The 26,540-nt window shown below is 40.3% G+C and overlaps 1 long non-coding RNA gene across 1 annotated transcript in view; it reads left to right on the top strand.

Annotated features, from left to right (window-relative positions):
• Positions 1-26,540, top strand: part of LOC129427479 (uncharacterized) — a 47,656-nt gene that overhangs the window by 11,027 nt on the left and 10,089 nt on the right. Inside the window, exon 2 of the long non-coding RNA XR_012373314.1 lies at positions 8,920-9,240. This is a non-coding gene — a long non-coding RNA (uncharacterized lncRNA). The remainder of the gene's footprint in view (positions 1-8,919; positions 9,241-26,540) is intronic.

Genomic DNA, 26,540 nt, shown 5'->3' with positions numbered 1-26,540 from the left:
GAGAGCCCGTATCTACTAGGCACTGTATTGTCTTGCCACATACCTTCACCTCCGCCACAGGGCTGTGCCCAACCATCTGGTCTCTAGAATCCTCACGTCTTCCAGGGTCTTCTCTGGGGGTCCCGGCCACACGACCCACTGTGGCCGGTCGTCTTAAAAACCCCCCTCCGATGCCCTGCGAGGCCCACACTGGCGACTGTAATGCCCCGGTTCTCCACACCGATTGCAGATTGGCCGCCCTTGGTCATCCCACTCAAAGCGGGGCCGGTTCAAACGGTTCGGGCGTCCCGGTGGCTCTCGGCCCCTCTCAGAGTAGACTCGCTCTCGGGGTGCCGGCCTCGGTTCCTCTCGCGCCCTACTTTGGCGAAGTTCTCCCAAGAGGGTCTTAGATAGCTCCGACATCTGCTCTCGGACATCTTTCAACAATTCCACCCTCAGGGCTTGCTTCCAGTCTGTATGTTCAGGTGGCGCTGCTGTGTTTCCACTTACGGCTGCACACACGGGGGCTTCGGTTACTTCGGCCTCATCACCCTCCAGGGCTAGCGCCTCCTTCTTTAGATCTTCGAAGGTCAGCCCGGGGTCCCTCCGGAACTGGACCCTCAGACTTTGCCTCACGGGGCCTTCTTTCATCCCCAGGAGGAACTGGTCGCGTAACAAAGCTTCTCCATCTCCTAGCCCATGGTCGCGTCGGGCTTGCAGGCGAGTGAACTGCTCCCGCAGCCTGAGGGCGAAAGCTCAAATAGGTTGTCGGGGGCCTTGTTTGCAATTAAAAAATTGTGAGCGGAGGACAGCTACGGGGGTATGGTCACCATATTGTTCAGCAAGGAACTGGAACACAGTCTGGGCGGTGGCTCTGATCGCTTCGGGGGCGGCTTGTACCTCTCGCCGTGCTTCTCCTTCTAGGGAGTTTAACACAAATTGGAGCCGCTGGGCGGCGCTAAGGCCCTGCAGGTCGGACAAGTACTCCAGCTGGGCCTTCCATTCGGTCAGGCGTACCTCCGACTCGGCTCCTCCATATCTCTGGACCCATGGACTGCCCATGATAACGGGTGTGGCACGGGGTGGGGCTGCTGGCCCCGCGTTGTCAGTCATTGGGTGACCTTGGTTACTCAACTCGAGGTGGTACCCTGCCGACTACGCCAAAATCTGTCACCACTAGGGGCTGGCTGTGTTTGACTAAGCCACGCCCCTTTTTAACTCCCACCTCGAGGAGGTCCCCAAAGCCGACCCAATGAGCAGACAAACACGGAGACAGGTGAGTAAAATTTAAAACAAGCTTTATTGAATTTTTAAATACTTAAAAGGACTGGGGAAATTGGGGAAGGGAAATTTAAAACTAATGGCTTCTTCTACTCCCTCCAGGGGACTACAGCCACGGGGACAGGGATGGAAACAACAGGGGTGCCAACCACCATCAACGGGGGCAAGGGGGAAACGTCAGGCTCCCGCCTGGACCCTGCTGGCCGTGGCGCCCTCCTTCTTCTCTCCTGGAGGCAGACAATTTCTGGTGTGGCTGGTAGGGATCTTTCCCACTGTTCGTACCCAATGGCTCACTCTCGCCTTCTTCTCTCTCCACAGGCGGCCACTAGGACGACAAAGACACTGTTACTGACTTTGAAAGGGGTCTCACCGGCTCCCTGCTTACAGCTTCCTGGGTAAGTATCACGTTCACCGTCGGTTCCTCTATAATTCACTCTCGTTTTCCTCTCTCTCTCCACAGGTGATCGCTAAGACACAGAGACACTGTTATTGGCCTTTGAATGGTTCTCACCAGCTCCGCTGCTTACAGCTTCTGGGTAAGTATCACGTTCACAGTCGGCTCTTCACTGATTCACTCTCGTTTCCCTCTCTCTCTCCACAGGTGATCGCTAGGACACAGAAACACTGTTATTGGTCTTTGAATGTTTCTCACCAGCTCCGCTGCTTACAGCTCTCTGGGTAAGTATCACGTTCACAGTCGGCTCTTTACTGGCTCTTGCTCTCGTTTTCCTCTCTCTCTCCACACGTGATCGCTAGGACACAGAAACACTGTTATTGGTCTTTGAATGTTTCTCACCAGCTCCGCTGCTTACAGCTCTCTGGGTAAGTATCACGTTCACAGTCGGCTCTTTACTGGCTCTTGCTCTCGTTTTCCTCTAACTCTCCACAGGTGATAGCTAGGACACAGAAACACTGTTATTGGTCTTTGAATGTTTCTCACCAGCTCCGCTGCTTACAGCTCTCTGGGTAAGTATCACGTTCACAGTCGGCTCTTTACTGGCTCTCTCTCTCTCGTTTTCCTCTCTCTCTCCACAGGTGATCGCTCGGACACAGAAACACTGTTATTGGTCTTTGAATGTTTCTCACCAGCTCCGCTGCTTACAGCTCTCTGGGTAAGTATCGCGTTCACAGTCGGCTCTTTACTGTTGGTCAGCAGGGGGGCGAAGGTCACACACCACCTCGCCGGGTCGAACGCTACCCTATTCCCACTGTCCGTAGGCCGATCGAATCCCGGATAGGGGCGCCCTTTCGTAGAGACCACGGGGGCAGCAGACCCGTTCGCCTCCAACTCTGCGACAATACAACACAGGTAAGCTTACACCACAAATGCTTTTAAGATGTTACTCACAGTCGTTTCTTCTGTAGGTCAGCAGGGGGGCGAAGGCCACACACCACCTCGCCGGGTCGAGCGCTGCCCTATCCCCACTGTCCGTAGGCTGATCGAATCCCAGATAGGGGCGCCCTTTCGTAGAGACCACGGGGGTAGGGGACCCGTTCGCCTCCAACTCTGCGACAATGCAAACACAGATAAGCTCACACCACCAATGCTTCTAATATAATACTCACAGTCCTCCACAGCTCTTGGCCTGCGTCTCTTCTTACTCGTAGAACAGCACACCGTGTATAATAGCAATGAGGTCTACGGTCGTTGGCCCCTCCGTCCTCCTTCCAGGGGAGAGAATGGATGGTGCGGGGTTTCTCTGACAAGACACACAGCAACCCACAGCAAATGCACAGCACCACTCTAACGTGAAAAAGCTTATGATATGTAAAATCTCACTCACCACACTGCAAGTGCAACACCACAAGGGAAACGCCCGGTCTCTTCCACTGTGCTTGGGGCTAACGTAGAGGCGATGACAAAACGACCAGACCAAAGTCGCGTCGCGGTGGCTGTATGAAATGTATGCTCCTAGCGGCTCGCCCACCACGCTAATGATAGGGGTAGGGCCGCCTTCCTAATCCTGGAGGATTCCAATGAATCCCACAATGCAAGTTTCTGCTAGTTGTACTACACCACGGGTATACTCACAGCGGATAGCCTTTGTGTACGTTGTGCAATGTGATCAAATCGCTTCTCGCTTTACTCCTTCCAAATTACTAGTTGGACCGGAGTTCCTTCTACACCCGTAGGGTTGTTTCTTAAATCCAGCCGGTCCACCGTAACGGCAACAAGAGAAAAGGGAAGAGAGAGAGATATATCCAGTCACCACGTCTAATAATGAGCACAGCTCCGTTCCTCAGCACACACTTCCACTCCAACTGTCATCTAACTGTGCCTTTTGTACTTCTCCTTACACTCCCGTTATCCAATTACCCGGCGATCTCGTCAACTAGGCACAGCTGTGTTCAATCCGCTGATTACAGCCTTCGCAAAACTGCCGGATGTCCGGTGTTTCCATTTTTCCGGTCGGGGCGGAAACATCCGGGCGGAACCAACTTCTTCAATTTTTGGTTCCGCCCTGAAAAGTCGTCACCTCGTGACACAACAACATCTTCCTGTTTCTTTTATTAAAAGAATTAAACTGGTGTCTCACAGTGCAATTGAAACAAATGTCTGTGTTTTACAAAGTCTGTTATTCTAAGTACATATGATTTTGTTTTACTGAGTGCTGAATCATGAAATATTTGCTTTGTTTCCCTAAAGCTCATATGAATTAAACAGCCGATCGGTTTTATTAGAAGCTTAATGACTGACAGGGAAAACATCAGGGTAAGTGTAGTTTGATATTAAAAACCACATTTATTTATCTGTGGATATGAATAAAAACTGAATCATATCATCATGTTAAATATTGAATGTGCTATGTGTTTATATTCATTGAGGTTATGTGTAAGCATTTTAAATTTATTATATACATAAATAACCAATCACAGCTACACTACACCACCTGTTTGTCTGCTTATTAAATTGTCAATTTTCTGCCAACATTATATTGACATAAAACATGTTGAGCCTGTGCAGTTCATGGTAATAATAATACACTTCATTGTTGGATTTTTTTAAACTTCATTTGTGAATAATAAGTGTTAGGGTGCCGGTTTTTGCCTGATTTAAAATCTGGGTCCTGATTTTGAATGCTTCGCATGATGGCAATATAAACAATATGACATCATACCAAATTTTCATGGGTACTTTAAACCCCCCGAGTGAGTATTAAGGAATGCAGGCCAGACTTCCTTTAGTAATGAGTATGTAATTAGTGAAGAAGGGAACTTTTGGAGTGGACATTATTAGTGCAGCATCGCAGAACAAACACCCATCCCAGCCAATCGGCACAGAGAACGGCAAACAATGTCCGAACGTTTATTATTGTTTTTCTGAGGCTAATCTTGTATTCATCATGTATGCATCAGCTGACCTAGAAACAACACAATAGAAACTTTTGCGTCTTCATGCTTCTGGTTTAAGACAAAGGTGGCATTGAAGAGTTGAGTTTAGCTCGAGGGCCACAACAGATGCCTTGACCCAATACAACCTGTTGAAGAACTCAATCACATCCCATTACGCCTGTCAGCACGGCCGAGCAATTCGGCTGGGAAGGCCGTCATCAAGTGTGCCATTATAACGTCTGTGAAAAAGCCCATTTTAAATGTGATTAAACTACATTGAATGTGAAAACCACTCTGTCAACAAACCACACTTTATTACCTGAAACTCAAATAAACTTGAGCTAAATCAACACGCTAGTTTCTCTAGAAAATTGTTGCTGTCGCTGGTTTTAATTCAGGGCAGTAGATTCGTCTACAGATGCAGCGTAATGTGGGTATAAAATGTGCCCATCTCCTAAATGGGAGGACATTTCAAAGGTATCTGTGGGGAAATTGCACAGAGCCCAGTGGGAATTTCTACAGACTTAGACGAGATCTAAGATTATCATAATGGGAGACAAAGAGAAAATCAGTCTGATGTTGGAATCGGTCCCAGCTCAATATTTTCACCCTTGACTAATGAAACAATAGCTGTCAGATGTCATGTCCTGTACTCTTCTTTTCAGACGTCAAGGGAACACACAAGGATCCCAAAAGAAAGTTTCAAGCTGTTGCCGTCTTGATCTTGTACATCGCATTTACATTGCATGTTTGAAGTGACTCGATTACGAATATTTTCCCCTCATGTGGCACAGATCGGATATGACCCATGGACTTGTAGGCAGGAAAAAAGCACATAGACTCTGATATTCTCCAATCGGTTTTAGGCCTCATTCATATCAGTGTTGTTTTTGGTATCCTTTTAGTTTTCGTTTTAGTCTTAGTCTTTTGGACGAAAATGCTTTTAGTTTTAGTCACATTTTAGTCACTTGTAAAATTTATAGTTTTAGTCAAGTTTTAGTCGACGAAAACGCAAAAAGGTTTTAGTCAAGTTTTAGTCGACGAAAACGCAAAAAGGTTTTAGTCAAGTTTAAGTCAATTTTAGTAAAAAAAAGTATTTTTTTTAACCAATGAATTTAGGTTAAAAAGTGTGGTGTGTTTAATACAATTAAAATGTGCATTAAGGTTGTCCCTGAGGGCTTGCCGTTGCTTTAGTCGGTGTGCTTTCTGCGCATGTCATAACAAAAAGTTATGAAGAAAAAAGTTTAGCCTAATATACCATCATGTTGAGTTTGTGTGCTACGCTGAGACCTCGCTTATAAAGTTGAGAAACGCGTGCCTTGCCTTATTTAAATACACCACACAAAGTATTGGAAAAGGGCTTAGGTTTGACAAGTAGATACATGTAAAACCTTAAGCTTACCATGAAATGTGTCGAGTAAAATTGAATGTATATGATATGTTAACAGCGTGACTTGTTAGTTACCTTTAAAAAATATTAGCGTGATGAGCCTTCAGGTGCCGCTTGAGATTGGTGGTATTCTTCCCACCTAGTTTGTGGCCACATTTACCGTCGTCTCCCAATATGCATTCCGTTTTTCTGTCTGATGGATTATACTGAAAGTATGTCCATAAATCATCTCGTCGTTTCCGTTTATTGGCGTCACCACTACGGTCCTTCAAACGCGCCACAGCCGCAGGTGTGTTGTTGTTGTTGTTTGAAATCTGGTGTGCGTGCGCGGCATGGCGGCAGCCGGGTGGTGGGCGTGAGCGTTAGTGAGACTGTGTTTACCCAAAACAAGGATAGAAAGCGGCAGCATTGATGATACTTTGAGCTAAAAACAGACAGATTTCACGCAAAATAGGCAGAAATGACATGCATTATGAACGTCACACTTATAATCATTTTCGTTCCGTCTCGTTTCGTCAACAAAAACTCGAAAGTGTCTCGTCATATTTTCGTCAACTTAGAGACATTTTTAGCTAGTCATCGTCGCGTTAGCGTCATAAAAAATATGTGCGTCAACAAAATCATTTCGTTATCGTCATCGTTGACGAAAACAACACTGATTCATATGTGGAAATAAATTGAATATGAATCGGCTACATGCATCGTAAGTGGACAAATTGGATATTTCCATTTCAAGACGTGTCGTGCATCATTGAAAATGCGACGCTGGCAAATGACGTCAACTCACCACCACACGTGATCATATATGATTCTTCTTAGCAGCGCAATGGAGGATAACAGCTCCATTTAGTGGAGTAATGTTGAAGTTTTATGTCTTGTTACAGAAATAAAGCTCTATAATCTTTTACAATCATTTCGGCTATGTCAACATTTTACTTCCTCTGTAGTTTAAGCTGTTCCGGGTCGGTATGTCGACCTTGAATTGTTTCGGCAAGTGTTTAGTGTAAATGCAGATATCGAATACGAGTCGCTTTTAAATGTAAGCAGGTCGTCAAAAAAAGTCAGATACAGGTAACAAATCGGAAGTGGGCATCAAGATTTGCTGTGTAAATTCAGTCTTGGATGCTGCTGAACCAATAAGAGGACAGCCCAACAGTGATGTAACTTCTCTATATAATATATATATATCATCACAATCACTTTTCACTTTTGTTTACTGATCTTCTGGTTTTGAGAACAAATGTGTGTCACTTTTTTATATTAGCAGGACCATAAACTGCCTTTGATTTAAATGTATTTAAGCAGATAAAGTGTTAGAAAGGTAGCAATAAATATTTGCGCATGAATTCTTTTCAGACAGATGGAGAACCGGCACAAGTGTTTGTAGAAAAGCAATGTAAGTTGCCTTTAAAACACAGAGCCGTGCCTCGCACGTAATGAGTCAAGCAGGCTTGGTTTTGACGAATGACCTGCGAAACGACCGCTGTCAGTTTGTATGAGGGACACGATGGTTTCAGATATCTGCAAACAACGAGTCCAAGCCTCAGATTGATGGCATCTGTACGTGAGACCGAGCGCTTAAAGGGGGGAAACGTGAGCGACTCCAGACTCAAACTCAAGTGCAAGTTTGAGGCACCACCAGGACGTCTTTGAGCTCATAAAATAATGCAAAGAGACCTCAAGGTGGATATTTAAACTTTACGTGACCATTATGAAAATCACAATTATCAATATGAAACTCTTAGGGGTGGTTTACTGGACAGGGTTCATCCTAGTCCCAGAATAAAATGCATGTTTGAACTGCCTTCATTTAAAAACTTCTTGCATTGATGAATCTTAACATATATCAGTACTGTTATTTTGTCTCAAGATTCACACCTGTAATATTTTGCGTGGAAAAACTACATAAACGTCCTAATATAACTAAGGCCTAGTACTATATTAATCTTAACCCTGTCCGGGAAACTGCCCCCATAATGTTTTGAGATTTGCATGACTCCCAGATGAGATCCAAAAGTTAACAATGCGATGCATAGGATACAAATTAGCATTTGCATCACAACGCACTGTTTCTAACATATTTTGCATAAGTAAAAAACAGATTTATTTATATATAATTATTAGTAGATGCGGAATACTTTTATTATTTATCTGTACCATAATAAATTGCATAGCATCATATTTTATCTGCATTAAATGACGGTGTGTTGAATTGAAGCAAAATCAGACCGCACTGCTTTGTAATGGGGTAAATAGCTATATGATAGGAAGGAAATTTCTCCTCTGTTTCCCAAATTCCCAAAGTGTGTTCTCAACAGAAGTTCTCAACAATGTCTCAAACTTCAGATCTGTAGGTCTTCATATGAACTCAAACATTTCTCATGATGTTCTCCCAAGACCAGATGTGACCCTGGACCACAAAACCAGTCATAAGGGACAATTCTTTAAAATTGAGATGTGTGTATCATGTAAATATACAACTATTAAAATATCTGCTCTCAAATGCTGGAGGCGTGTCCGCTGTCTACGCTGAAATCACGCCCACTCGTGGAAAACCTGTCGTCTCTCTCAACTTTCAAATAAATGTACAACCTGAATGGATGCTTGCCATTGTTTTAGTGGCGAGCCATGCGCGGTGGCTTCAGTGTGTCATCGAGACACAGTTTTAGCTCCCCTTAGAAATCCTGAACTCAGAAATGGTGACAATTCAGTATTACATAGTTATATAGCTATTTTTAGATTGGCTATACATGGATTTTTGTTGGCATAAAAAACTGTAATTTTACATACAATGTATTGTTGGCTATTGCTACAAATGTACCCGTGCAATCTGGTTTTATGGTCCAGAGTCACAAATGATGATTTATGTTATCCAAATTTTATAGCTCTGTATGGTACAATATATTAACAATTTCATTTGTGTTTTTTCATTTTAGGAATTTACAAGAAACATCTGAGAGTGTTCTGATACTGAAATGAAAGATAATTGAGAGCTTGATTAAGTTCCTCAGGCAATGAAAGAGTGACATCTGAGCAATGACATTTTCATCTGCACAGCTTTGAAGTAAAACCATAAATCCAGCCTGGACGAGAAATGTGTTTTTAGGGTTGTGTCTCATGAACACATGTCTCATCTCAGAGGAAACCAGGGGATTTGAAGAACCATCTGTTTGCCAAAGCTTTTGGGAGGCACTAATATGGATTTAGGATATTGCTCTCTGCAGGTGGGAAGAGAATATCAGCGACTCTCTTGAGAGGTAAAAACTCACAGACGTGATCATGTAACTATATGATCTGTGCTGGATCATGCTGAAAAATACAATCTAACATACTGTAGAACCAATACAGAATTGATTGAAAAAATCCAATTCATATCTTTAATCTTTGTAAGATATGCAAGCAAGAGTTTGAGACGCTTGGCAAGTAAATGTTTTGGAAGTGGGTGCGGCACTAAATCACATTCAATAATCCACAGTAGGTTTGGATCAGTCTGAGATAACCGGCGCTGTAAGATGATGTAAACATGTTAAAGTGAACAGATTGCCCACACACTGCTTGTTGACCCGTCAAATCATTCAAAAATGTGCCGCAGGATTGAACCGCTAAATCTGAATTAAAGGCTTTTAGCTGGATCTCAGTCAAATCAGGAGGGGCGTGAGCAGGTTCTTAACCTCTGTGACCCCTGCACTCATCCACCGTACCCCTCATCACAGTCTCACTGTTTACATAACCTTCATTTGTTTACAGTACACACTTTTAAACACTTTAGCAGTATTATGCTAATGAATGTGAGAAGCCTGTGATGAGCAACACTTTCATATTCACCATCTGCATTTTAATGTGTTTACTGCACATACATATCACATACATACATAAACCAGCATTAACACGTGAACCTACAAGAGCAACATTAATTAAACACATAAATAGAGATCAAATTTTAGCAACATTTTTAGATGAATGTCTTTTTTCTAATTGACTTCAACTGCTGGATGTAATTAAAGTTGAATTTTGCATTCAGTATTTATGTCTTTAAAACAACCTGGATAGTGCAGAATGCTCATCAGAGAAAGCCTGAGGTGGCACTGAAATGAGGAAGATTAATGTATAGCAGTTATCCTCCAACAGTAGGCTAAACCAGAGTAAATAAACCCTTCTTATCTGATTAATTGTTAAGTTTAAGCCATTACAGTCTTATCTTTATGTAGTCATTTGTCCATTCTTGCATGTAAGTCAGATGAAGGGCAGTACATTGTCATTGGCTGTGTTTTGGTCTTTAATCAGTAGGAACATTTTCAGATAATATTGTTATATATAAAATAATTGAAAAAAAATATTCATCTCTATTACAACATCAATAACAGGAAGAAGTGCAAAGAAATAACTTAAGACTCAATTGCCTACATTTTTGCTTAACCTGAAATGAATTGCTCCAGGTACACATTGCTCTCTTTTAATGGAATATCCACAAGTGACGTTTGTTTTTTGTCCATTTTGATGCATTATTTTTTAAAAGTTACGAAGCAAACACACAAATAAAAACCTGCCCGTCTTTGTTAGGTAGATTTGTGCAGTTTGGTACTTATTTACAGTTATATGCATGAAAACGTGTACCATGCCTAGCGACTTACACTGTCCTTGCTGTTAAATTTTAAAGTCGCCATGAAGCGGATATAGCGATTGCCTTATTTTCCACGTGGTGACGTATATCCGAGTGAAACCGGCTTCTGAAATGAAATAAGTCAGGACTGGATTTGAATTTGTCCATTGAGATCTGATTGGATTATTTGAAGTTGGATCGTGTTGCTAATTGCAGTGATCATTTCCCAGACCCCGCCCACCTGCCGTACCATATGACCAGAAGTAAAGTAAGAATAGGTGTTTGACTTCATGTGGCACTGCGCAGACCGATCGGCGGCTGACTTGAAGCAGTACATGTCGGTTAGTAATTTTGTCTGACTTCAGTTGGCGCTGCAGGCACGTGACTGTGTCACATGGCTTTAAAGAACCGCGAGAGCGATTCGAGATCAGCCGCCTTAGCACATTTCCCGAAGAGGAGCTGCACGGGCTGTAATGACGACACAGCTGTTTCACGATTGGTCGGGTTCACCACATGACAACAATCACGTGTGTTTCGTGTTTATTTTCACACCCTCAGTTCCACAAATGCTCACAAATCTGTATTTTTATAACAGTTAAAGCTCTTTTCATGTAGTTGCGATGTTATATTGTGTCATGTTCATCAAAATAAAATGGATTAAAAACGTAGACCTCACTACATTAGTATTTAAATAATAATATGCTTATGTTGAACTCTTTATTCTTGTAAAAACACTGCTGTAAGCTTCTTCAGTTCCACTCATGCTTATACACGGACATTCAAAACAGTATAATTCACTTTTTATGTTGTTTACATCTAACAAATCATGTTTACTGGGATAAAGCAAGTAAACGCCACGTGATCAGCCATGCCTGACGTAAATGCAGCAAACTACGGGAACCACAGCGCGTCCGACTTCACGTCTCCGTGTTCAGCTCCTCCCCGCCTACACGCGGCTAATCTCGCCGATCGGTTACATCCAGCCGCAGCCGATGTCGAACACACCTATTAATTTGAGGAGGGGAGGAGATTTGCATTTTTTATTAAAGATTATGAGGGCACATGAATTAAAAAAAAATAATGAAGCTCACAGATGAGTCAATTGTAAAAAGAAATACCACAATATTCCATTTTCATGGCGACATTAACAAAGGACATTCGACTAAAACATACAACTGTATTTGGATTATTCATTACTGTCACTTTAGTAAGTCTCCACTATGCTTCTTGTAAACAACTCATTTTTGACACACCTCGGACGAAAACAATCAATCCTGACATTAGACATTTATCCACCACAGTCACACAAGCATGAACTGAAGAGTATACACCAATAACATTCAGCATTGTTTGCTTTAAATGAATCTGCATTAAAACAGAGAAAAAACATGAGCCATAGTGGACACTTTAACCGAAAATTTAAACAGCGGTATGTAATTCAAGCGAAATTTAGATTTATACATTCTTTAAAGGGGACATATTTTTTCTATGTTTAAGTGCTATAATCCAGTGCTTCTATTAACCTAGAAAAATATGAAAAAGATCAACTCAGTAACTTAGTTTTGGTAAACCATTCTCTGCAAGCATGCGAAAAAATGTTATTAAAATTTGTCTCCCCTTGTGATGTCAGAAGGGGATCTTCTTATAATAATACCGCCCCTTAATCTGCACTATCCAACCACAACACTGTCATTTAGTGCAGAGATCAACTCATTTGCATTTTAAAGGGCACACCCATAAATGACACATTTTTGCTCATACCTACAAAGTGTCAATTTTGTAAGGAATTATTGACGACAGGCCATTGAATTATAAGAAAATAATGCACACCAAGGTGGTAATGCGACACGACGTGAAGTGGAGTCCCATTACACCGCAGGTGTGCATTATTTTCGAATAATTCAAAGGACCGGAGTCAATTATTACGGATATACCACGGTTACCAAAAACATTGGTAGACATTTCACAAGTTAGGTGTGCAGTTTACAGAAAAATAATCAACACCCATGGAACATTTCCAAGCCAATCAGAATAAAGCATTCAACAGGCCCGTGGTATAAAAGATGTTATAATAAATTATCTGTGGGGTATTTTTGAGCTAAAACTTCACATATGTACTCTGGGGACACCAAAGATTTGTCTAGATCTTAAAAAAGTCTTGTGAAATGTCCCCTTTAAAAAAGTTTGTGTATTGATGATGTTTGTAAATGTAATGTTTGCATGGTTGTAAAGCTTCAGTCCTGATACTTAAAGAAAACCTAGTGACAGACTGGGTGTTGGTATATACAAAGAATTATTTTAAGTTATACCACATTGAGAATCCTGCATTACAGAATCCTGAAATACTATGTGAATGTTTCCGGTGTTAATGATTATTCTGCAAATACAAAATTGTAACATTTTGCCTATAGAGCTTCTTTAAATCTGTGTTGAGGTTTCTTTGAGTTATGCATGAGCTTTTGAAACACAGCAGACAAACTCATTTCATGAGAGGTCAGCTGAGGTCAAAGATAACAGGAAGTTCAGACCTCCCATATTTGAACTCTTTCTAGTGACCGACAAACCCAATAAATCACCACTGATGTGAGCACTTTGGGGTCACACCTGTAATTTAGAATCCACACCCTTTCATATATCACACACATTGTAAGCTAATCTCCTCCTCCTACTGAGTTTCTTTAAGCCTTAGATGCGTCTCACTACAAAACCTCTAATCTCACTCGCAATTCGTCAATTCTCAGAGGATGAAATGAGTGTTTATTATATAATGCATTGTGACATATATACTTCAGACTTTTGTTGATCTCACTTAAATTTAATTGAAAATAGGTTTCAAAGTGCAAGTGTTTGAAAACAACACCTTGTCGTCTCTGTGTAAACTACATACATGCGAATCTGTGAAAATGGTGACATCATCTGCATGTCTTTATTCAGTCTATGGGCATGCTCAAGTTCTTGAAAACAACAATGGCGGCCTATGGGATTGTGTTTTATTAATGCTTCTCCAACCAAATTTACACAATTTTGCCGCTTTATAGTCCATATGCTTTTTCCGTCCTGATTGTTTGTTTAGCTCTGTAGATGAATTATTATGTGCGCAGGCATCGAGTGTTTCTTTATAACATAACATCTTCATCTACTGGCCTGGATCGCATTATACAGCGTTTTTAGTTGTTTTTGTGAATCTGTGTAAATGATGATCTTTTTGAGCGCATTGTCGTGTGTACGTGAAATTTCATAATACGCAAAGGAAAAACTTTTCTTGTTGTGTGAACACAGCCTAAATTCTTTTTTATTGGAGTTTTTTTGGCAAATCTAAGTTTGGTTTGTGACATTAAGATCTTGTGAAACTTTGATGTTGATTTCTGCTTCTGAGCCTCAAACTTAAAAAGTTTTAATTTGCTCTTTTTATCTCATTGTTGTCTTGCAGAAGCTCAACAGGAATGCTCACTAGGTTTAAGAACACAGCCCGTCTTTCATTTCAATGTGGTTTGTCAGTTAAAACCAATGTTAGTTATTGCTCAGTCTTGTCAATTTCTGCGGTTAAGAGGCAAAACTTTGAGCCCAGCTGAGCTTGCGCTGGATTAAATACAACAAAGCTTTGGGTTTAAGCGCACAGATCTGTGGTTTCCCACTGCCTGAACTCTGCTTCTGTTACTGCACAACCCCACAGGTATGAGCAGAGGTCATGGGTCGCAGCACCGGACCCTTTCTTTCACACATCAAGATTACTTGTGTAAGCGAGCGGTCTAAAATATCTACCGGAGGCTTTGTGTTGGCCAGAGAAAAGAAAATGTACCGCTGCCGTATCTTTCTCATCTGTAAACGTCGATTGTCCCCACCGTGTAGAGAGCCACGATGTCATTTTATCCTGCTGGAGATCTTAAAGCACAAAGGTTTGTTGTGGCCCCGACCGGACCGTTTTCATGTCCGACGTCATTACATCATGCGAAGGACACGGGTACGCGCGAACCCTCTCGCATGTGCTGCGATACGCAGCGCGCCAACATGCGAGCGTCGATTGGGGCGTTGTGTTACCTTCGTGGCTTTTCTTTGATGTCAGATTGCTTTCACAGGCCAGAGAACAGCTAACAATAACAGCACACCAGACACCTTTTCTACGGCGAACAGTTCAACTGTGAGGTGCTTTGTCTATTGTGTGCGACTCGGAGGCACACAATCGAACACTTTGTGTTTGAATGATTGATACAGAGAAATTTAATCACATTCACTGCCTGGTGCTTTTAACTGTATCTGTGGCTGTATTGAGAGCGAGAAGGCCCGGTAAACAATGACCGGCCCTGTGGTTGTGGGCAGCGGGGAGCTGGGTTTCCAATGCTGAGGTCAGGACATCAGATCCCTGCTTTTGCCTTGTAGTTCGCTCCAGGACAAGATTTTTCCTCCTGAGAGGACATCGGTTTAGCAAATTGCTGGGGTATTACGACCCGCTTTGGCCTGCTTGGGATGTTGGGTAATGATCCTGTTTATTCAGCCTGGTTTCACAGAACTTTCAAAAACAAAAAACTGTTTAAATATATGCTGAAACATACAATGTAGACATATTTGCAACATTTAATTGTAGCATTATTACATTTTTACAGCTACAAAATGTTAAACATTTACAAATCTTAAATACTGTACCATAAAGATTGCTGTATAATTTCCCTTGTATCGTTGTTTAAAAGATATTTTAAACCGCTAATACAGTCCTAAACCTACCCAAAACAGTTTATTAAAACTATGTACTGTCAGGAATAAAAAGCATAACAGACAGAAGTGTAATCACAATAACTTATTGCAAAATTTCATAAGCAGTACCAAAAGTTGTTAAAATGACGATGTGCTGCAGCCGTGGTCCTCTCCGGAGTTTATGAAGTACAGAGAAATATTAAAGTTATTAATACCCCGAGAACATTAATCCGGCTTCTCTCCGTCAAGACAAATTTCAAAAATACATTGCCTGAAATACGGAAATGTCTCAAATCTGGGACGTAATAAAACTTAAAAAAAACGTACGCTCATTATAAAAAAAACAATAATGATACTCCACCACTAACTCCGCCTCTAAGGGCGAGAGCAAATAATAATAAAACGTACGAATGTGGTCATACGAATTAATACGAATTAGCCACCTCGTAAAATACATATGAATTGCCATGAGATTGTGTTGGCTAATTCTTATGTGCTAATGTAACAAAAACAAAAAAAAAATCTTTTAAAAAAGTGCTCCATGTGAATTTTCCTTTATTTCATGTCATAGATTCCCAACCTCAATTCCTTCATTACAAAGGTCATTGAAGTATCTCACACTGTTAATGCTGGTGTACTTCAGACCTCTATTGATGCTACAATCCTCTGTTAATGGCAGTGAATCCTTTACATTCTCTTACTTGCTTGTTAACTTTACTGCACGCTGCACTTTCAAAGAGTTGTAAAAGCCGGTTAGTCACCCATGTGCCATACCCACTTCTACGGTTACCTGTAATCCCTTCCCAAAAACACAAGACATATAGAAGCTTAGAAAGTCAATCGGCTTTCAGCCTTTCATATTGAGATATTTGATATGTAGGGAGTTTTTGAGGATAGCACAATGTTTATTTTCGCAGAGTCGCCTTTGGGCTTGTGGGAGTTTGGAGAGCCGTGTCGGATGATAAAGCTTTAACTCTTCTCTCTCTATGTTGACTTCTTCAGGATGTTTGAGGTCCTGCATACAGAACGTTTATGACCCAGAGAGGTCTGGGTTACGGGAGAAACCACTCCAACATATACACAAATATAACCATCATGTCAACAACAGATAAAGATGAGCAATGAGCTGTTGTAGTCTTGTATACTGTATGTAAGAATTCTTGATTGAGAATCAAAATACAGTTTGAGAAGAGATCTCAACAATTTCTCAATGTCCAAGCTTTGATTTGCTTTGAAAATAACATTTGCAACCATAAACCTCAATACAGTTTTAAACAACTTGTATCAAAATCTCCCTGTCTGAACTCTATACTCTTAGGGGGTGGGTACACCAAAGCGCTGAAATGCGGCTGAAACGGCAGGCGTACGCCGACTGTTGGCGCTGGCTAGCGATTTTTTCAGTTAAGCGCTTTGGTTACTTTGATACTTCTGTTTTGTTTATCAGTCGTTGTACGATGCACTGTTTGGTTGTTGTGGTATTTGTCCCACCCTTCCTTTACTGTGATTGGATGTCTGAGTGAAAAGTAACATTAACTTCCTCCTTCTCTCCACTGACTGACCGCAAAGTTATTAAGCTTCTATCTACCCACCCCACAACTTGCACCCCCTTGACCCTATCCCCTTCTATTTATTACAGGCCATTTCAGATACCCTCACCCCAGCACTTGCACATATCATCAACACCGCCCTCCTCACTGGCACATTACCATCCCCTTTCAAGCAGGCCCTGGTCACACCACTGCTTAAAAAAGCCACATTGAACCCCTCTCTTACTGACAGTTGCAGACCCGTCTCACTACTGCCGTTCATTGCGAAAACACTTGAGAGAGCTGTTTTTAACCAGGTATCCTCGTTTCTATCTCAGAATGACCTACTTGATGATAAGCAGTCAAGCTTTAAATGCAACCACTTCACAGAAACTGCGCTGTTAGCGTTTACGGAAGCATTACGGCTAGATAAAGCAGAATCCAAATCCTCGGTTTTGATTTTACTTGACCTATCAAGAGCTTTTAACAGAGTCAATCATTAAATCCCACTTGCCACCCTATCATCGCTAGGGATCACGGGTACTCCCCTCCAATGGTTTAAATCTTATCTCTCCGAGAGATCCTTCAGGGTGTCGTGGAAGGGTGTGCAGTCCACAGCTCACCAAATGCTCACTGGGGTTCCTCAGGGATCAGTGCTTGGTCCACTCCTTTTTTCCATCTACACAACATCCGTAGGACCTATCATACAGGCACGTGGCTTCTCCTACCACTGCTATGCTGATGACACATAGATTTTCTTCTCATTTCACACTGATGATCCCACCATTGCAGCACGTATTACAGCCTGCTTTGAAAACATCTCGGTTTGGATGAAGAAACACCACCTCCAGCTGAACCTTGCTAAGACAGTGCTGCTGGTTTTTCCGGCACAACCCACGCTACAGCACAGCCTATCCATTCAACTTAGTAACTCTTAGTGGGTTGCTTAGTGGCAACATTCTACTACTCACTTAGAGAACTTTTCTTGGGACCGCACCAGCATACTTTTCAGACCTTCATACATTCCTACACCTCATCCAGAACCTTACGTTCGGCAAATGAGCGGTGCCTCATTTTCCTTCACTTCTCCCTTCTGGTGGAATAACTTTCCTATTGTAATTCGGTCCGCCACATCTCTTGTAACATTACTTTTTCAAATAAAGTCCGCTAAGCGAGGCCATAACAAGGCTAATAAAACCCCAAACCGAGCTATTAGTTCCCAAACACAGAGTTTAGAGTAAAAGATAAGTCTCGCATAATGTTTTCACATCCTCAGAAACCTCAGGAGGAGGGCATCGAGTAAGGGAGTACTATGAAACCTAAACAGGCATCAGTTAGATGGCTGACGCAGTCTCATTCCTCTTACTCCCTTACTTAACTGTTGATGGTGCTCGGTGAGTATTGATTTGTAGTGTTAAGCCCACTGGTCAGGGGTGGGATTCTGGTTCTTGTAAGGGATTTAATGCGCTCACCTAAAAAAATTTCAACTCTGGGCACTCAGTGCAGAACGTTTATAAAGCACTGGCGTTCAGCATGGAAAATAAACGGTAGCTGCTGCCATTTTTGAAAAGCGTGGCCTTCCGTTGGAAACAATTGAAAACATCGCTAGCTGCCAGTATAAATGCCTTGGTGTACACGCCCACTTAATGTATTTTAATATTTGTGTCTATATGAATAAGCGATCATTAGTCTGATCGACTCCGTCAGGTTAACAGATCTTCATTCAGAGGCTAATCAGATTTCTGAGCTCATCTAAAGCCATTTGTGATCTGACTGTGAGGATCAGACATGCCAGCTGTCATTAATGTGGCCATAAAACACAAAAAAAACATAATTGATTCATCGATGTCAAATTTTTATTCACATGGGTATTTGTGACAATCATATACACATTGATTGAGATTTCTGTCAGATTGTGTCAAGACAATTAGACTACATGTCAAAATAATCATTTTGCAAAATAATTAATATTGTTTAAATTGCACTTGCTACATAGTGACCTGATTTAATGTTTGCTGATTAAAATAAAAAATAATGATACTGTATGACATGAAGGAGACTAATGAGAATTGAAGCTGTAATTCTCTGTTGTGTCCGTTAGCCGTTTTCATTATCAGATAGAAATGAGGTTAAACCCATATTAGAGAGCGGTGAGTAATGATATTATGTTTTAGTGAAGAGGATCGGCTCAAGACTCGTTCATGTTACATTATTGATGCTACGTTTGCATTTAGGCATCAGACACTTTTATCCAAAGTGACTTACTAAAGTGAGGAAAACCAGCTTGTTCTCACGGGAATTTGTATGTAGGCTATTTTATGTGTTGGCTAATCCATATGATTTCATAAGAAGTGAATCGTACAAAAATATACAATTATCATAAAAAACAGTGAAACCCCGCCCCAAACCCCAAAGTCACTGGGCAAAGGCAAATCATACAAAAACATACAAGTGTGTTCATACGGATTAATATGTATTGACCATCTCATCATATACATACGAATTGCCATGAGATTATGTTGATAAAATCACAGCGCGATTCATCTAAGGGAAGCAATAATAACAGAAGTGCTATTCAAAGTTACTTTCAGCTTAAAAAGTTTCAACATTTCTTAGAGACACTACCTGTTTATGGAGAAAGAAAGATTAAAAGTTTTTTATATGTGTAGATGTAATTTTAAAAACTACAGCCAAGTTTGTGAAGTCAAGCCTTTGAAGGTTTCAGCTTGAGAAACTTCTGTCATTGAATGATCTCTTGTTACCTGCAACTTTTATTTACTTTATTCATGAGTGATGTGTGTAATGATGGTGTGCTTCATTAAAAATCATAAATGTACAATTTTACCTGCATGCCAAATGGGCAAAAGTTCAAAGAAGGGTTAGTTTCACCGCACACCAGTGAATTCCTGCAGAAATCCCTTCATGTAATGAAAAGCAACATCACAGTGAACTTGTACCCTTGTTGAAAGAATGAAGGGAGCTCCGATAACTTTCACAGCTTTAGTCAATTTCCTGCAAACACTTATATGTGGGCATAAGGGAGGTGAACGCTTGCTCACACACTCGCTGAATGACAGACGGTGATTTATGGGATCAACCAGATTCAATTTGTCTTGAAGCTGTTGGTCTGCAGTGATCAGAACCGGACCGCAGCTGGACCCAACTGAATCTGTCTTGACCTTTAAGACCCAATCAAGTGATTCCCAGAGATCGGCTTAATGTTGGTGGTGGTTGAGAAGAATCTCCCTTTCATATGTAAAGCGCTTTGAGTGCTGCGCTATAAAAATGTGACAAATTATTATTATTATTATTTATAGATGTGTGTGTTCATAAATTCACTCGGACTTCAGTCGGAATGCTTGAATAAATTTAAATGAGCGGTTTATTGCTATTGACTTATAAACACAGTTAAAGAGTTGTAATCCTCATGCTAACAAATGCAAAGTTTTTTTGAACATGGGTACCCGTTACGTTAGCCTGGGTTTCCCCATGCTGCCTTGTGCACAAATTTATTCACGCTGCAAGTCTAGCATGGAAACTATGGACCAATTTTTGAAAAAAATGAAATAGGGAACCAATCACAGAACGGGGAGGTGCAGCAAGATGATGATGACGTCTATGCAACACACCAAAGCAGTTTTGTTTATCCAACATGGCAGCAGACGCGAAGTTACTTTATGATGCAGCCTTAGATATACGTCATCTGCTATAACTGAAACGACTTGCTATGAGCTACGTACAGACGCATTTGATAGACATTCGTAGTGCCCAATTAATTCTGGGCATTCGTAAACCACGCCTCAAATACGAGAAAATGAGCATGTGGTTTCCAGACCACGTCTCATCTCTATGAGAGTGGTCTGGTGTTAGCAAGGCTATCGTTACATATCAGTGACCCCTTATTCCTTTTATGGGCACTTCCCCCAAAAAAGCACACCCACATGTCAATCAGAGTGAGAGTGAGGACGCTCATTAGCATGTTCCTTCCAGTTGAAGTCACAGACATCACTGCACACAACAGCTTTGTTTTATATCAAGACTCAACAATGGCATGATATAAGTAGTGTTTTTAGATGTAAGGAGAAGAAAGTCTTCTTCAGCTTTTTTCAAGTAAGCCAGCCTTATGGAAATAATGGATATAGTTTGTTTATCCGGAGTAGCAGAGGAGTTTTGCGTGTGTGTTTCTGGATTTCATTGAAAAATCCGAACAGGGGCATAAGTCACAGGCATTAAGTAAAACTGCATCATGTGTTTTGTTGGCAATTGGTGCATAAGTGCATATAATGTAAATGACATGAAGATGTAGTAAACCATAAGTTATCCAGAGATAGTGGGATAAAGTTTTGTTTGTGTTGCTTGCTCGTGACTCGCTCCTCTCGCTGGAAGCCTCCCAGGATTCGTGTTTTCCTGAATCATTTGCTAGAGCTGATCTGTCTTTTATAAATCTGATCAAACTAAAGACTCTTCTGAGATATGAAGGATGTAATATGACTCTATATGTACTCAAGATTAACATGAGATGAGCAGAAACAGTGTGTTATGGGAGCTTTAAAGTTGGTCTTTTACATTTATTCAGGATTGCCTTCTTTACCATTGAGCAGTTGCCTAAAAACTCTGGAGACTTAAGTGTCCAAATGTCTTAAAGCCTTTAAACAAATATTGAAGCAGGTGAAATCTGCATTCAAAGTTTATGACTGCTGTTTGTTATTGAAGTTTTGTTTAAGTTCACACAGGTGTTTAAGTTCATCAGTTTAACCTCAATAGATCATCACAGATACTATGAACATGTTTGACAGAAAACCAAATGAACAATATTGATTTTTTTTTAAAGAATTTTTGTCAGAGGTTTAATTTGAATTTTGTGTGTCCTCATATTTCTCCATGTCCAAGTGTACCATGTTCTCTAATGAGAAGAAAACAGTGAAGACTGTTCACACCAGCAGATCGTGAAACACGAGTCAAACACAAGTTCAACACATGCAAATGATGTATAGTGAGTCATTTTAACAATTCACTCTTGTGACTCATCAACTCTTTTCAGCTCTTCTGTAGTCGTCCACAACTTACTGTTATTAGTAGTGAACACAAGATATCCTGTAAGAGCATGTATTTAAAATCACAGTCATTGTCTTCACATACTGTAGAAACAGTTTCTAAATGGGACATATTATGAAAATCAGACTTTTTCCATGTTTAAGTGCTATAATTGGGTCTTCAGTGTTTCCTAGAAAATGTGATAAAGATCAACCCAGTAACCTAGTTTTGGGGAACCATTCTCTGCAAGCATGTGAAAAAATAGCTCATTGAAATCTGGCTCTCCTTGTGATGTCAGAAGGGGATCTTGTTATAATAATAACACCCCTTAATCTGCACTATCCAACCACGGCACTGCCATTTAATGCAAAGCTCAGGTCATTTGCATTTTTAAAGTACACAACCAAAAACAGCACATTTTTGATCAAACCTACAAAGTCTAAATTTTAACATCTTATCATAAATTATCTGTATGATATTTTGGGCTAAAACTCTGGAGACACCAAAGATTTATTTGACATCTTAAAGTCTGGTGAACTCACGTCCCCTTTAACAATAAGATATAAAACTTTAGACCTGCATGAGCTCAGAGCATCGAGTGATGACTTCATTATTTTATATTTTTATTCTATGAAAAGAGCTGATTTCATTTGCTCTTAAGCTAAGTTAAGTACAGAGTCTTGGACCTTTATTTTGTATAACAATTTCTTAAATTTCTTGAATGCTTTGAATCATATTCCAGCAAGCAATAGCTGTTATTTCATCGTCTAGGTTAACTATAGACCCGATAAAGTCCGGCCCACTTCTTGCCAAAATAAACCTAAATTTGGTTATATGCGTTTTTTGTCAAAATAACTTGTGAGATGTCATCATGTAAGCAAAGTCAACAGTGAATTCAAGTTGTTTGCTTTCATTTATTGATTTCATTTACTTTGGGCTATGATCAGACGTCTATTAAAGCTTCACTGACAGCCCAGATTTTGCCTTGTTTCAGCCTAGACGTCTGGGTCTTTTAAACCTAAAAATGCACGCTGCGTATGTTTTAATGTTTCGTGTCAAACTAATTCAAGAATGTATTATTTTTAGAGAAATAACCCTGACTCTCATCGGTGTGCTGAGCTCATGAGACCCTCCTGAAATCCCTCATAACACCCCTGAGGGCCTACACACATTCTCCTGTATGACTCTTTATATCTCTTGTTTTGTGGTTTTGTTGTGTTGTGTTTTTTTTTTACATGGAAACATTATAGTCAAATATAGATTATGTTTTTGCTAAAATACTGATATAGTTTTGACAAATGCATGAAACCAGAGCATGAAACAGAGACATGCAAACTCATAATTATTGAAGCTTTTACCAAAACCTAAAGTTTAAAGGGATAGTCACCCAAAAATGAAAATTCTGTCGTAATTTACTCACTCTCATGTTGTGACAAACCTGTATAAATATCTTTGCTCTGATGAACATGAAGGAAGATATTTTAGATATGCAGGATTTATACAGGTTTGTAACAACATGAGATTGAGTAAATGATGACAGAAGTTTAATTTTTGGTTGAACTATCTCTTTAACAGCAGATTTTGCACCTGCTCGACTGTCAGTTTATCACAAAACAGATAAATGAACAATATGATCCAATTTACTGCGTGACAAATTTTAGCTCTTCACATGGTTGCAACACCCTGGCAAACAAAAAATGTGGTATTTCAGAAGTGTAGTAATGACGTGAATTGCATGATTTATGATGAATCAGTGTGGTGTAGGTGATCGCGTTTTCAATTGGCAAAAGACTCATTCAGGCCTTGACAAAAGAGAGTTTTGTTGCAGTTAAATCTCAGGTGCTTTTGTTCCGCTGTCACGACACTTGAGATACAAAAGTCCAGGGATTGCATGTTTATGGGAGGACTGACTGTAATTATGAAGGGCACACAGAGGTAGTGATGGGCCTCAGGACATTACTACAGAAGAAGAAGAAGAAGAGGAGGAGGAGGTGACCTTTAAATCACCACCATAACAGTGCGTAAGATTAAAATAAAATAAAAACTATTTAAAGAACGGGAACAGATTCAACGGCCTCCCTTCATATCTGTAAAACCTTGTTGAGAGACCGGCCGCTGCAGACCTGCAGTCACAATAGACTTTCTGCTCCATTTAAAGCCATTCAAACCCGTGAAGGACGTGCACACAGTTTCGTCTTTCATCGAATAGCAAAGTTCAAGTTTACTGACCTCTGACCTGTGTGTACGTATAATGAAAAATGACCGATAGAGGATTTAAAGATTGACTTTAACCGTGTAAAGTTTCCAGAGTAGATTTAAAATGTTTTATTACTTTATCATCCATATACCAATTCAGTCTTAAACCTTATAAAATATACATTTCTGTGTTTTGCTGAACACAAAGGCAGATATTTTGAACAATGTAACAAAGCAGATCTGGGGCACCATTGACTTCTATAGTAGGAAAAATAATACTATGGAAGTTTGTTTATTAACATTCCTTAAAATTTAATTTGTGTTCCTCATAAAAGAAATACAAACAGGTTTGAACACTAAGGGTGAATAAATGATGTCAGACTTTTCACAGACCCTCCAGAATAATAAATGAATTTTCACCAACTCCTAAACGTTCATAAAACTCATACTGTGTAATAGATGATATAAAGCTGCTTATATTTGTGAAGCTGTCAATCTTTCCTCCACCCCTCCTCAAAACTCCCATCCTACACGGTTCTTCTCATTTGTCTAATAAGCACCATATGGGTGCTGTATCAACCAAAATCGGCGGGAAGAGGGCATCCCTGAACCCAAGTTTCATGAGGCCTGCAGGTGGAGGAGACGCGAGCGTGAGTGGGTTTTGGTGGGTGTGTTTGGGGGGTTTAAAGCAGAAGGTCTCTTGTTAATCAGAATTAAGCAGTAAAGAGCGCTTTAATCCCTCAGCGCCTCTCTAGCAGTCACAGATTCAGCTGCTACGCCCCTTCAGATGAAGAACGCTGATTAGTGACGACGGCTCTACAGTCACAGAATGACCGAGGGGTGCTCATTTAAATAACAACAACGGGATAAGCACCCTTCTGCACTTATCTCATATCTACCATTCCAGAAAGGTTTTGGGGAATATATAATTTATTTATAGGAATACATCATACAAAAATTGAATTGCACATTAAGAGTCCAAGTCGTCTGATGTCGATTGATAGCTCTGTGTGGAAAACAGACTTGCGTTAAACTATTGCAATATAGTGCAGTCATGATTATTGTCATATTTGATAGTGTTTACTGTGCTTTTTGATACTTGACAGCGTAAAAACATTAAACTGATGTAAGATTATTTGTTTGTGCTCCACCAAACACGTATGAAACAACACAAGTGAGATATTTTTTCCATTGATGAAGAATTATTTATGCTTTAACATGAATGCATTAAAATACAGCACTACATTTAGGTAAGTTTGCATTTAAGAGCGATTTTGTGTGCACATGGTGAAAAACACAAGGCACGTGTACAAGCACATGTAATGGACATTAACATAATCTTAGCTTACTCTCACCTTCTTCTGGCTTAATACAGAGCCATAGACAAATCACAGGCTGTTAACAGCTAATTGGTCTTTACAATTAAAACCTTGCCTAGAAAAACATTTAGTATTATCCTTTCAATAACAAGCTCTTTTAAATGCTCTGGGGGTTTAGCAAGTGCATTGTAATTGGATCTGAAAGTTACTTTTCTTCATTTTTTTCTGTAAAACTTTTGTTTAATTTATACATTTGTGGAATCCCACTAATTGTGTTTATTTATGATGTTGTTCTTTCTTGTGTTACAGTGTTTTCTGTAAAGCTGCACATTAGACCTCATCATTCCAACATTTTCTGCAAGCTGTTCTTGGTCAGAATAAACTAAAAACTCAACAAGACTTCATAGTGATAAACAGTTGTCTGGCTACATGAGACTTATTTTACGATAGCTCTTAAATCTCTAGCATGTTTCAGAACTGAACATTACACTTCTTTACACGCAGAAGAAATATGAGGAATCATCACTTGATCTGAAGGTCTCCTGCCAACACCTAAAGATCAACACACATAAATACAGCAAAGATAAGGGCTTGTTTATAATGTTTACACTTCATTATCCAATCTGTTCTTTTTAATGTTATTAAACATGATCCACCAGACTAAGGGCCAGATTTACTAAACGGGGCAAATTTGCATAAGAGCGCAAATTCCAAGTACTGATGGGAGTGTTAATCTGTGTGTTATTTACGAAAAAACTCAAATTAAATAACACACGTGCAACAGCTGATTTCTGTAATGAGCCACGAAATCTACTAAAAGCAGCGCAAATCAGTTCAGGGTCGCAAATAAGCAGAGCTGATGAGGTGCATGTGATCTACTGACACCTGATGAACTTGAGTTCAGCACCACGGACATTACAGCGGAATATTTGGGGTAAAATCCCTGTTAACAAAGCCATAAGACACTGAAAATGAATGTTTACAAGAGGTTTTGCCTTCTAGCAAATAAAAAATAATATGACTTGGCAAACAATATTTTTAAATAATATTACAAATAAACTGCAAAAATGACTTTTTGAATTTTTGTCCTGTTTTAAGTACAAATATCTAAAACATCACACATCATAACTTGTCATAAATATGTCATAAACATGACATAGCAGATCAATTATCAAAATAAAAAAACTTTTTAT

The sequence above is a fragment of the Misgurnus anguillicaudatus genome, chromosome 14, assembly GCF_027580225.2.
Source record: "Misgurnus anguillicaudatus chromosome 14, ASM2758022v2, whole genome shotgun sequence".
NCBI lineage: Eukaryota > Metazoa > Chordata > Actinopteri > Cypriniformes > Cobitidae > Misgurnus > Misgurnus anguillicaudatus.
The sequence above is the reverse complement of the archived record's forward strand: the minus strand, read 5'-3'. Positions and strand labels throughout refer to the sequence as shown.